Below are 9669 nucleotides of genomic sequence, written 5' to 3'. Positions count from 1 at the left end.
CTCTGAAATGTTTTTCGGTGGAAACAGATGGGTTTTTATCATCGGAAACAGAATCAGCCCTCGATGTCTGAACAACTTTTTTTGAAAAAATCCCTAAGCCGCGCGGTCACAATTTCTGCTAAAAATCTGACGTTCTGCAATTCACTCAAAAATGTTGGCAAACTGTTGCAAGTGATCCCCTGAAATGTTTTTCGGTGGAAACAGATGGGTTTTTATCATCGGAAACAGAATTAGCCCTCGACGTCCGAACAACTTTTTTTGAAAAAATCCCTAAGCCGAGCGGTCACAATTTCTGCAAAAAATCTGACGTTCTGCAATTCACTCAAAAATGTTGGCAAACTGTTGCGAGTGATCCCCTGAAATGTTTTTCGGTGGAAACAGATGGGTTTTTATCATCGGAAACAGAATTAGCCCTCGACGTCTGAACAACTTTTTTTTTGAAAAAATCCGTAAGGCGCGCGGTCACAATTTCTTGTAAAAATCTGACGTTCTGCAATTCACTCCAAAATGTTCGCGAACTGTTGCCAGTGATCCTCTGAAATGTTTTTCGGTGGAAACAGATGGGTTTTTATCATCGGAAACAGAATCAGCCCTCGATGTCTGAACAACTTTTTTTGAAAAAATCCCTAAGCCGCGCGGTCACAATTTCTGCTAAAAATCTGACGTTCTGCAATTCACTCAAAAATGTTGGCAAACTGTTGCAAACGATCCCCTGAAAGGTATTTTGGTGGAAACAGATGGGTTTTTATCATCGGAAACAGAATTAGCCCTCGACGTCTGAACAACTTTTTTTGAAAAAATCCCTAAGCCGAGCGGTCACAATTTCTGCAAAAAATCTGACGTTCTGCAATTCACTCAAAAATGTTGGCAAACTGTTGCGAGTGATCCCCTGGAATGTTTTTCGGTGGAAACAGATGGGTTTTTATCATCGGAAACAGAATTAGCCCTCGACGTCTGAACAACTTTTTTTTGAAAAAATCCGTAAGGCGCGCGGTCACAATTTCTTGTAAAAATCTGACGTTCTGCAATTCACTCCAAAATGTTCGCGAACTGTTGCAAGTGATCCTCTGAAATGTTTTTCGGTGGAAACAGATGGGTTTTTATCATCGGAAACAGAATCAGCCCTCGATGTCTGAACAACTTTTTTTGAAAAAATCCCTAAGCCGCGCGGTCACAATTTCTGCTAAAAATCTGACGTTCTGCAATTCACTCAAAAATGTTGGCAAACTGTTGCAAGTGATCCCCTGAAATGTTTTTCGGTGGAAACAGATGGGGTTTTTATCATCGGAAACAGAATTAGACCTCGACGTCTGAACAACTTTTTTTGAAAAAATCCCTAAGCCGCGCGGTCACAATTTCTTGTAAGAATCTGACGTTCTGCAATTCACTCCAAAATGTTCGCGAACTGTTGCAAGTGATCTTCTGAAATGTTTTTCGGTGGAAACAGATGGGTTTTTATCATCGGATATAGAATTAGTCCTTGACGTCTCAACAACTTTTTTTGAAAAAATCCCTAAGCCGCGCGGTCACAATTTCTGCTAAAAATCTGACGTTCTGCAATTCACTCCAAAATGTTGGAAAACTGTTGCAAGTGATCCCATGAAATGTTTTTTGGTGGAAACAGATGGGTTTTTATCATCGGAAACAGAATTAGCCCTCGACGTCTGAACAACTTTTTTTCAAAAAATCCCTAAGCCGCGCGGTCACAATTTCTGCTAAAAATCTGACGTTCTGCAATTCACTCAAAAATGTTGGCAAACTGTTGCGAGTGATCCCCTGAAATGTTTTTCGGTGGAAACAGATGGGTTTTTATCATCGGATATAGAATTAGTCCTTGACGTCTCAACAACTTTTTTTGAAAAAATCCCTAAGCCGCGCGGTCACAATTTCTGCTAAAAATCTGACGTTCTGCAATTCACTCAAAAATGTTGGCAAACTGTTGCGAGTGATCCCCTGAAATGTTTTTCGGTGGAAACAGATGGGTTTTTATCATCGGAAACAGAATTAGCCCTCGACGTCTGAACAACTTTTTTTGAAAAAATCCCTAAGCCGCGTGGTCACAATTTCTGCTAAAAATTTGACGTTCTGCAATTCACTCAAAAATGTTGGCAAACTGTTGCAAGTGATCCCCTGAAATGTTTTTCGGTGGAAACAGATGGGTTTTTATCATCGGAAACAGAATTAGCCCTCGACGTCTGAACAGCTTTTTTTGAAAAAATCCTTAAGCCGCTCGGTCACAATTTCTGCTAAAAATTTGACGTTCTGCAATTCACTCAAAAATGTTGGCAAACTGTTGCAAGTGATCCCCTGAAATGTTTTTCGGTGGAAACAGATGGGTTTTTATCATCGGAAACAGAATTAGCCCTCGACGTCTGAACAGCTTTTTTTGAAAAAATCCCTAAGCCGCGCGGTCACAATTTCTGCTAAAAATTTGACGTTCTGCAATTCACTCAAAAATGTTGGCAAACTGTTGCAAGTGATCCCCTGAAATGTTTTTCGGTGGAAACAGATGGGTTTTTATCATCGGAAACAGAATTAGCCCTCGACGTCTGAACAACTTTTTTTGAAAAAATCCCTAAGCCGAGCGGTCACAATTTCTGCAAAAAATCTGACGTTCTGCAATTCACTCAAAAATGTTGGCAAACTGTTGCGAGTGATCCCCTGAAATGTTTTTCGGTGGAAACAGATGGGTTTTTATCATCGGAAACAGAATTAACCCTCGACGTCTGAAGAACTTTTTTTGAAAAAATCCCTAAGCCGCGCGGTCACAATTTCTGCTAAAAATCTGACGTTCTGCAATTCACTCAAAAATGTTGGCAAACTGTTGCAAACGATCCCCTGAAAGGTATTTTGGTGGAAACAGATGGGTTTTTATCATCGGAAACAGAATTAGCCCTCGACGTCTGAACAGCTTTTTTTGAAAAAATCCCTAAGCCGCTCGGTCACAATTTCTGCTAAAAATTTGACGTTCTGCAATTCACTCAAAAATGTTGGCAAACTGTTGCAAGTGATCCCCTGAAATGTTTTTCGGTGGAAACAGATGGGTTTTTATCATCGGAAACAGAATTAGCCCTCGACGTCTGAACAGCTTTTTTTGAAAAAATCCCTAAGCCGCGCGGTCACAATTTCTGCTAAAAATTTGACGTTCTGCAATTCACTCAAAAATGTTGGCAAACTGTTGCAAGTGATCCCCTGAAATGTTTTTCGGTGGAAACAGATGGGTTTTTATCATCGGAAACAGAATTAGCCCTCGACGTCTGAACTTTTTTTGAAAAAATCCCTAAGCCGAGCGGTCACAATTTCTGCAAAAAATCTGACGTTCTGCAATTCACTCAAAAATGTTGGCAAACTGTTGCGAGTGATCCCCTGAAATGTTTTTCGGTGGAAACAGATGGGTTTTTATCATCGGAAACAGAATTAACCCTCGACGTCTGAAGAACTTTTTTTTGAAAAAATCCGTAAGGCGCGCGGTCACAATTTCTTGTAAAAATCTGACGTTCTGCAATTCACTCCAAAATGTTCGCGAACTGTTGCAAGTGATCCTCTGAAATGTTTTTCGGTGGAAACAGATGGGTTTTTATCATCGGAAACAGAATCAGCCCTCGATGTCTGAACAGCTTTTTTTGAAAAAATCCCTAAGCCGCGCGGTCACAATTTCTGCTAAAAATCTGACGTTCTGCAATTCACTCAAAAATGTTGGCAAACTGTTGCAAGTGATCCCCTGATATGTTTTTCGGTAGAAACAGATGGGTTTTTATCATCGGAAACAGAATTAGCCCTCGACGTCTGAACAGCTTTTTTTGAAAAAATTCCTAAGCCGCGCGGTCACAATTTCTGCTAAAAATTTGACGTTCTGCAATTCACTCAAAAATGTTGGCAAACTGTTGCAAGTGATCCCCTGAAATGTTTTTCGGTGGAAACAGATGGGTTTTTATCATCGGAAACAGAATTAGCCCTCGACGTCTGAACAGCTTTTTTTGAAAAAATCCCTAAGCCGCGCGGTCACAATTTCTGCTAAAAATTTGACGTTCTGCAATTCACTCAAAAATGTTGGCAAACTGTTGCAAGTGATCCCCTGAAATGTTTTTCGGTGGAAACAGATGGGTTTTTATCATCGGAAACAGAATTAGCCCTCGACGTCAGAACAACTTTTTTTGAAAAAATCCCTAAGCCGAGCGGTCACAATTTCTGCTAAAAATCTGACGTTCTGCAGTTCACTCCAAAATGTTGGCCAACTGTTGCAAGTGATCCCCTGAAATGTTTTTCGGTGGAAATAGATGGGTTTTTATCATCGGAAACAGAATTAGCCCTCGAGGTCTGAACAACTTTTTTTGAAAAAATCCCTAAGCCGCGCGGTCACAATTTCTTGTAAAAATCTGACGTTCTGCAATTCACTCCAAAATGTTCGCGAACTGCTGCAAGTGATCCTCTGAAATGTTTTTCGGTGGAAACAGATGGGTTTTTATCATCGGAAACAGAATCAGCCCTCGATGTCTGAACAACTTTTTTTGAAAAAATCCCTAAGCCGCGCGGTCACAATTTCTGCTAAAAATCTGACGTTCTGCAATTCACTCAAAAATGTTGGCAAACTGTTGCAAGTGATCCCCTGAAATGTTTTTCGGTGGAAACAGATGGGTTTTTATCATCGGAAACAGAATTAGCCCTCGACGTCCGAACAACTTTTTTTGAAAAAATCCCTAAGCCGAGCAGTCACAATTTCTGCAAAAAATCTGACGTTCTGCAATTCACTCAAAAATGTTGGCAAACTGTTGCGAGTGATCCCCTGAAATGTTTTTCGGTGGAAACAGATGGGTTTTTATCATCGGAAACAGAATTAGCCCTCGACGTCTGAACAACTTTTTTTTGAAAAAATCCGTAAGGCGCGCGGTCACAATTTCTTGTAAAAATCTGACGTTCTGCAATTCACTCCAAAATGTTCGCGAACTGTTGCAAGTGATCCTCTGAAATGTTTTTCGGTGGAAACAGATGGGTTTTTATCATCGGAAACAGAATCAGCCCTCGATGTCTGAACAACTTTTTTTGAAAAAATCCCTAAGCCGCGCGGTCACAATTTCTGCTAAAAATCTGACGTTCTGCAATTCACTCAAAAATGTTGGCAAACTGTTGCAAACGATCCCCTGAAAGGTATTTTGGTGGAAACAGATGGGTTTTTATCATCGGAAACAGAATTAGCCCTCGACGTCTGAACAACTTTTTTTGAAAAAATCCCTAAGCCGAGCGGTCACAATTTCTGCAAAAAATCTGACGTTCTGCAATTCACTCAAAAATGTTGGCAAACTGTTGCGATTGATCCCCTGGAATGTTTTTCGGTGGAAACAGATGGGTTTTTATCATCGGAAACAGAATTAGCCCTCGACGTCTGAACAACTTCTTTTTGAAAAAATCCGTAAGGCGCGCGGTCACAATTTCTTGTAAAAATCTGACGTTCTGCAATTCACTCCAAAATGTTCGCGAACTGTTGCAAGTGATCCTCTGAAATGTTTTTCGGTGGAAACAGATGGGTTTTTATCATCGGAAACAGAATCAGCCCTCGATGTCTGAACAACTTTTTTTGAAAAAATCCTTAAGCCGCGCGGTCACAATTTCTGCTAAAAATCTGACGTTCTGCAATTCACTCAAAAATGTTGGCAAACTGTTGCAAGTGATCCCCTGAAATGTTTTTCGGTGGAAACAGATGGGGTTTTTATCATCGGAAACAGAATTAGCCCTCGACGTCTGAACAACTTTTTTTGAAAAAATCCCTAAGCCGCGCGGTCACAATTTCTTGTAAGAATCTGACGTTCTGCAATTCACTCCAAAATGTTCGCGAACTGTTGCAAGTGATCTTCTGAAATGTTTTTCGGTGGAAACAGATGGGTTTTTATCATCGGAAACAGAATTAGCCCTCGACGTCTGAACAGCTTTTTTTGAAAAAATCCCTAAGCCGCTCGGTCACAATTTCTGCTAAAAATTTGACGTTCTGCAATTCACTCAAAAATGTTGGCAAACTGTTGCAAGTGATCCCCTGAAATGTTTTTCGGTGGAAACAGATGGGTTTTTATCATCGGAAACAGAATTAGCCCTCGACGTCTGAACAGCTTTTTTTGAAAAAATCCCTAAGCCGCGCGGTCACAATTTCTGCTAAAAATTTGACGTTCTGCAATTCACTCAAAAATGTTGGCAAACTGTTGCAAGTGATCCCCTGAAATGTTTTTCGGTGGAAACAGATGGGTTTTTATCATCGGAAACAGAATTAGCCCTCGACGTCTGAACAACTTTTTTTGAAAAAATCCCTAAGCCGAGCGGTCACAATTTCTGCAAAAAATCTGACGTTCTGCAATTCACTCAAAAATGTTGGCAAACTGTTGCGAGTGATCCCCTGAAATGTTTTTTGGTGGAAACAGATGAGTTTTTATCATCGGAAACAGAATTAACCCTCGACGTCTGAACAACTTTTTTTTGAAAAAATCCGTAAGGCGCGCGGTCACAATTTCTTGTAAAAATCTGACGTTCTGCAATTCACTCCAAAATGTTCGCGAACTGTTGCAAGTGATCCTCTGAAATGTTTTTCGGTGGAAACAGATGGGTTTTTATCATCGGAAACAGAATCAGCCCTCGATGTCTGAACAACTTTTTTTGAAAAAATCCCTAAGCCGCGCGGTCACAATTTCTGCTAAAAATCTGACGTTCTGCAATTCACTCAAAAATGTTGGCAAACTGTTGCAAGTGATCCCCTGAAATGTTTTTCGGTGGAAACAGATGGGTTTTTATCATCGGAAACAGAATTAGCCCTCGACGTCTGAACAACTTTTTTTGAAAAAATCCCTAAGCCGCGCGGTCACAATTTCTGCTAAAAATTTGACGTTCTGCAATTCACTCAAAAATGTTGGCAAACTGTTGCAAGTGATCCCCTGAAATGTTTTTCGGTGGAAACAGATGGGTTTTTATCATCGGAAACAGAATTAGCCCTTGACGTCTGAACAGCTTTTTTTGAAAAAATCCCTAAGCCGCGCGGTCACAATTTCTGCTAAAAATTTGACGTTCTGCAATTCACTCAAAAATGTTGGCAAACTGTTGCAAGTGATCCCCTGAAATGTTTTTCGGTGGGAAAAGATGGGTTTTTATCATCGGAAACAGAATTAGCCCTCGACGTCTGAACAACTTTTTTTGAAAAAATCCCTAAGCCGAGCGGTCACAATTTCTGCAAAAAATCTGACGTTCTGCAATTCACTCAAAAATGTTGGCAAACTGTTGCGAGTGATCCCCTGAAATGTTTTTCGGTGGAAACAGATGGGTTTTTATCATCGGAAACAGAATTAGCCCTCGACGTCTCAACAACTTTTTTTTGAAAAAATCCGTAAGGCGCGCGGTCACAATTTCTTGTAAAAATCTGACGTTCTGCAATTCACTCCAAAATGTTCGCGAACTGTTGCAAGTGATCCTCTGAAATGTTTTTCGGTGGAAACAGATGGGTTTTTATCATCGGATATAGAATTAGTCCTTGACGTCTGAACAACTTTTTTTGAAAAAATCCCTAAGCCGCACGGTCACAATTTCTGCTAAAAATCTGACGTTCTGCAATTCACTCCAAAATGTTGGAAAACTGTTGCAAGTGATCCCATGAAATGTTTTTTGGTGGAAAGAGATGGGTTTTTATCATCGGAAACAGAATTAGCCCTCGACGTCTGAACATCTTTTTTTCAAAAAATCCCTAAGCCGCGCGGTCACAATTTCTGCTAAAAATCTGACGTTCTGCAATTCACTCAAAAATGTTGACAAACTGTTGCGAGTGATCCCCTGAAATGTTTTTCTGTGGAAACAGATGCGTTTTTATCATCGGAAACAGAATTAGTCCTCGACGTCTGAACAACCTTTTTTGAAAAAATCCCTAAGCCGCGCGGTCACAATTTCTGCTAAAAATCTGACGTTCTGCAATTCACTCAAAAATGTTGGCAAACTGTTGCAAGTGATCCCCTGAAATGTTTTTCGGTGGAAACAGATGGGTTTTTATCATCGGAAACAGAATTAGCCCTCGACGTCTGAACAACTTTTTTTGAAAAAATCCCTAAGCCGCGCGGTCACAATTTCTGCTAAAAATTTGACGTTCTGCAATTCACTCAAAAATGTTGGCAAACTGTTCCGAGTGATCCCCTGAAATGTTTTTCGGTGGAAACAGATGGGTTTTTATCATCGGAAACAGAATTAGCCCTCGACGTCTGAACAACTTTTTTTGAAAAAATCCGTAAGGCGCGCGGTCACAATTTCTTGTAAAAATCTGACGTTCTGCAATTCACTCCAAAATGTTCGCGAACTGTTGCAAGTGATCCTCTGAAATGTTTTTCGGTGGAAACAGATGGGTATTTATCATCGGAAACAGAATCAGCCCTCGATGTCTGAACAACTTTTTTTGAAAAAATCCCTAAGCCGCGCGGTCACAATTTCTGCTCAAAATCTGACGTTCTGCAATTCACTCAAAAATGTTGGCAAACTGTTGCAAACGATCCCCTGAAAGGTATTTTGGTGGAAACAGATGGGTTTTTATCATCGGAAAGAGAATTAGCCCTCGACGTCTGAACAACTTTTTTTGGAAAAATCCCTAAGCCGCTCAGTCACAATTTCTTGTAAAAATCTGACGTTCTGCAATTCTCTCAAAAATGTTGGCAAACTGTTGCGAGTGATCCCCTGAAATGTTTTTCGGTGGAAACAGATGGGTTTTTATCATCGGAAACAGAATTAGCCCTCGACGTCTGAACAACTTTTTTTGAAAAAATCCGTAAGGCGCGCGGTCACAATTTCTTGTAAAAATCTGACGTTCTGCATTTCACTCCAAAATGTTCGCGAACTGTTGCAAGTGATCCTCTGAAATGTTTTTCGGTGGAAACAGATGGGTATTTATCATCGGAAACAGAATCAGCCCTCGATGTCTGAACAACTTTTTTTGAAAAAATCCCTAAGCCTCGCGGTCACAATTTCTGCTAAAAATCTGACGTTCTGCAATTCACTCAAAAATGTTGGCAAACTGTTGCAAACGATCCCCTGAAAGGTATTTTGGTGGAAACAGATGGGTTTTTATCATCGGAAACAGAATTAGCCCTCGACGTCTGAACAACTTTTTTTGAAAAAATCCCTAAGCCGCGCGGTCACAATTTCTGCTAAAAATCTGACGTTCTGCAATTCACTCAAAAATGTTGGCAAACTGTTGCAAGTGATCCCCTGAAATGTTTTTCGGTGGAAACAGATGGGTTTTTATCATCGGAAACAGAATTAGCCCTCGACGTCTGAACAACTTTTTTTGAAAAAATCCCTAAGCCGAGCGGTCACAATTTCTGCAAAAAATCTGACGTTCTGCAATTCACTCAAAAATGTTGGCAAACTGTTGCGAGTGATCCCCTGAAATGTTTTTCGGTGGAAACAGATGGGTTTTTATCATCGGAAACAGCACTAGCCCTCGACGTCTGAACACCTTTTTTTGAAAAAGTCCCTAAGCCGAGCGTTCACAATTTCTGCAAAAAATCTGACGTTCTGCAATTCAGTCAAAAATGTTGGCAAACTGTTGCGAGTGATCCTCTGAAATGTTTTTCAGTGGAAACAGATGGGTATTTATCATCGGAAACAGAATCAGCCCTCGATGTCTGAACAACTTTTTTTGAAAAAATCCCTAAGCCTCGC

This window comes from Podarcis liolepis (genome assembly GCF_965112155.1).
Source record: "Podarcis liolepis genome assembly, contig: HAP1_SCAFFOLD_22, whole genome shotgun sequence".
Lineage (NCBI taxonomy): Eukaryota > Metazoa > Chordata > Lepidosauria > Squamata > Lacertidae > Podarcis > Podarcis liolepis.
This window is presented reverse-complemented; position numbering follows the sequence as displayed.